Here is a 4,568-nt window from a genome sequence, read left to right as displayed (position 1 = left end):
GTAAAACAGGAAGACCCCCAACAGGATGGATTAACACAATGTCAGCAACAATGGGCTTAAACATAACAATAATGTAAAGATGAAATAGGCTGGGCAATATTTCACTCTTGTTTTTATGATCACCATGAGTTGGATTTAACTTAATGGCACCTAACAACAGCTGGTCATTAGAAGAATTTTGAATTTACTCTAGGAGAGACAAGAAAGTATTTGGAAAGTTTTAAGTAAATTAGTCATGCCATGTTACATTTTAAAGAATCTTTATGAATGCTGTGCTGTAGTAAAGGTTTGGAGAGTACATACGATATATGAAACTGGGATTTAGGTTAGAGGTCTGAGTTAGAGTTACATATTTGGAAAAGCTTTCTGTATTTAAGATGGCATTTAAAACCATGAAACTAGACAAAGTCCATCTAGGGAATGAGCTTAGATCGAGTAGAGGTGCACTGACTGAGAACTGTGGAACAGCAACCTGAGAGGTCAGAAGAATGAACAGAATCCAAAGCATGAGATTCAGAATCATTAGCCAGTGAGCGGTTGCTGTTAGGTGCCATAAAGTCAGTTCTGACTCATAGCGACCCTATGCACAAAGAAGGAAACACTGTGTTGTCCTAGGATAGATCCTTACAATTGTTTTTAGGTTTGTGCCCATTGTTGTTGCCACTGTGTCAAAGCATCTCACTGAGGGTCTTTCTCTTTTTTGCTAACCCTCCATTTCATCAAGTACAATGTCTCACTCCAGAAACTAGTCCTTCCTGACAATATGCCTAAATTATGGAAGGCAAGACATGCCACTGTCACTTCCAAAAAGTAATCCAGCTGTACTACATTGAAAACTGATTTGTTGGTTTTTCCAGCATTCCATGATACCTTCAATATTCTTCACTAACATCATAATTAAAATGCATTAATTCTTCTCTGGTCTTCCTTATTCATTGTTAAGCTTTCACATGCATATCAGGTGATTGAAAAAACCATAACTTGGGTCAGGAGTACCTTAGTCTCCAAAGTAAGGAGCTCTGGTAGCGTAGTGGTTACGGGTTGGGCCGCCAACCTCAAGGTCAGCAGTTCCGCGGGAGAAAGATGAGGTGTTATGCTCCTGTAAAGATTTACAGCCTTGAAAACACTGTGCAGGGTCACTATAAATTGAAACTGACTCCATGGTACTTAACAACAACAGTCTTCAAAGTGACATCTTTGCTCGTTAACACGTTAAACAGTTATTTTATATATAATATGCCAAATGCACTATGTTTGATTTCTTAACTGCTGCTTCCATAAGGGTTGATTGTGGATCTAAGTAAAATTAAATCTTTGACAACTTCAATTCTTTTTCTTTTTATCATGATGCTATTTATTGGTCCAGTTGTAAGAATTTTTCTTCTCTTTACATTGAGGTGCAATCCATACTGAATTATATATGGTCTTTCATCTTTATAAGTACGTACTTCAAGTCCTCTTCACTTCCAGCAAGCAAAATAGTGTTATCTGCATATCAGAAATTGTTGGTGAGTCTTCTTCCAATCCCAATCCCATGTTCTTTATATGATCCAGCTTCTCAATCATTTGCTCAGCATAAAGATTGAATTAGCATAGTGAAAGGATAAAACTCTCATGCTTATTTGTCCTAATTTTGATCCATTCACTATTCTCTTGTTCTGTTTGAACAATTGACTCTGGGACTATATATAGGTTCCTCATGAGAAAAATTTAAGTGTTCTGGAATTCCCATTCTTCATAATGTCATCTGCAGTTTGTTACGATCCACAAAGTTGAAAGTCCTTGCATTTATTATTAAGTGCCTTGAGTCAAGATTCATAGCGACCCTATATAGGACTTTTGAGAAGTTGCTGGTGGGTTTGAACCACCAACCTTGAGGTTAACAGACCAGTGTTTATCCTACAGTACTATACAAGGACCCCTCACAAAGTTGAAAACCTTTGCATAGTCAATAAAAAATAAGTAAACATCTTTCTGGTACTCTCTGCTTTCAGCAAAGATCCATTTGACTTTACCATTGATATATTCTTTGTCCCATGTTCTCAGTTCCACATCTTCAGTTTTTTCTGCTTGAGAAATGCTGAGTGTGTTCTTTCCGTCTGGTTTTTAACTCTAGGTTTTGCACTTTTTAAGACTTTACTTTGTTTTTCTTGAGTTGCTCTTTCAAATTTTCTGTCTAGTTCTTTTACTTCATTTCTTCTAGTTGCTTTACTTTCTATCCAGTCAAGAACAAGTTTCAAAGTCTCTTATGGCATCCATTTTGGTCTTTCTTTCATATCTTCTTAATGACCTTTTTGTTTTCTTCATGTATGATGTTTTTTATGTCATCCCACAAGTTTTCTGGTCTTTAGTCATTAGTGTCTAATGCATCAAATCTGTTGAGATGATCTCTAAATTCAGATTTTTTTTTCAAGGTCATATTTTGGCTCTCCTGGAGTTGTTTTAATTTTCTTAAGCTTCAACATGAACTTGTATGTCAGCAATTGATGATATGTTCTACAGCCAGCCCTTGGCTTTATTTTGACTGATGATACTAAACTTTTCCACCATGTTTTTCCACAGACATAGCCAATTTGATTCTTTTGTGTTCCATCTGGTGAGATCCACATGAATAGTCACTGTTTATGCTGTTAAAATGCCTTTAAATTGTGGTGTTGGAGGAGAATACTGAAAGTGCCATGGACTGCCAAAAGAACCAATAGATCTGTTTTGGAAGAAGTGCAGCCAGAGTGCTCCTTAGAGGCCAGGATGGCTAAGCTTCGACTCTCATACTTTGGACATATTGTCCGGAGGAAAAAATCGTTGGAGAAAGATGTCATGCTGGGTAAGGTGGAGGGTCAGAGAAAAAGAGGAAGACCCCTAACAAGATGGATTGGCAGGTGGCATCATTGATGGACTCAAGTGTGGCAGCGGGAGTGAGGTTGGCCCAGGATCAGACATTGTTTCGTTCTGCTGTACATGGGATCGCTATGAGTCAGTTCTGACTCAATGGCACCTGACAACAACAACATTCTGTTAAAAAAGGTATTTGCATTAATCTTGCAAAATTCTGTCATGTCAATGCCAGCATTTTTTTTTTTTCTATCACCAACATCATATTTTCCAATGGCTGATCCTTCCTCTTAGTTTTCAACTTTCTTATTTCAATCACCAGTAACCATCAATACATCTTGATTGTATTTTTTTATCTAATGCAGACTGCAGAAGTTGACAGAGTTCTTCAATTTCTTCATCATTGGCTTTAGCGTTTGATGCATAAGTGTCTTTTTTATAGGTGTATGGATATTATCCTTTCAAACACAGAATGGTACTTTAAGATAGATCTTAAAATGCTCTTTTTACAAAGAACGTGACACCATTCCTCTTGAAATTGCATTCCATATGGCTGTCCAAATCAGAATGGCTCAAACTAGTTCATTTCAGCTCACTAATGCCCAGGATATTTATATTTATACTTTCCATTTCTTTTTTGATGACTTCTAATTTTCCTAGATTTATACTTTATACATTCCACATTCTAATTATTGTTAGAATGGATGTTTGCAGCTGCTTCTTAATTTTAGTTGCACCACACCAGCAAATGAAGTTCCACAAAGTTCTGCTCAATCCACATCATTAAAGTCAACTGCTTTGAAGAGTCACCTCTTACCCAGTGTCTTTCAATCTTTGGAGCGCATCCTATGTATGTATATTAGACAATATCCTGCTGCTATTCATAACATTTTCAGTAGTTAACTTTTAGAAGTAACCCACTTCTCTTTCTTCCTAGTTTGTCTTCCTCAGGAAGCTCCATTGAATTATATCCACCATGGATGATCCTGCTGGTATTTAAAATATTGGTGACATATCTTCTAGAATCAAAGCAACAGATAGCCACAACAGTATGAAAAAGTCAGTGAGAATAGAGGACCAGAATTAGTTTTTTGAAAACTAATTGAAAAACATGTTTTGAGAAGACAGGCATAATCAATAATGGCAATACATCAGACAGCTTTAATGAGACAAGATAAAGATTTTGAATTGACAGAATTTGGTCAATTTTGAGGTTTTTAAAGACATTAAGAAGACTTGTGTTAGTAAAGTGTTATAGATGAAAGACTAATTGGAAAGGATTCAGAGGAAACACGTTTGAGAACATAAACAGCCCTTTGGAACAGTTTTGTTATACATATGAATACATTTTCTTTAGTAAGAAGGGATAAATAAAGAAGAGCAGGAGTATTTTATCCACAGTAATAACAGGGATTCCAGAGATGCAGATGCAGAGAAATGAATATATGTATATATAGGTACAAACAATTATTTTCTGGTTGACTTCTAATTGTCTTAGAGAAATAGAGGCTTAAAGTAAAGAGAACAAAGAAGAAATTGAATGTTCTCTACTTCAACACCTAAGGCATATGCCATCTTCCCATCAGTGACAAAAGATAACTTTCCTAAAACATTGTTCTTATCAACTGGACCACATTTCCAGAGGGGGCATATCAGAACATATAAAAGTGGGGAATAGCTGATAGAATTTGGGTAGAAAAATAAAAAACAAATTCCACAATAATTCAGGTAAACCT

This window comes from Chrysochloris asiatica, unplaced genomic scaffold (assembly GCF_000296735.1).
Source record: "Chrysochloris asiatica unplaced genomic scaffold, ChrAsi1.0 scaffold00560, whole genome shotgun sequence".
NCBI classification, from domain to species: domain Eukaryota; kingdom Metazoa; phylum Chordata; class Mammalia; order Afrosoricida; family Chrysochloridae; genus Chrysochloris; species Chrysochloris asiatica.
This window is presented reverse-complemented; position numbering follows the sequence as displayed.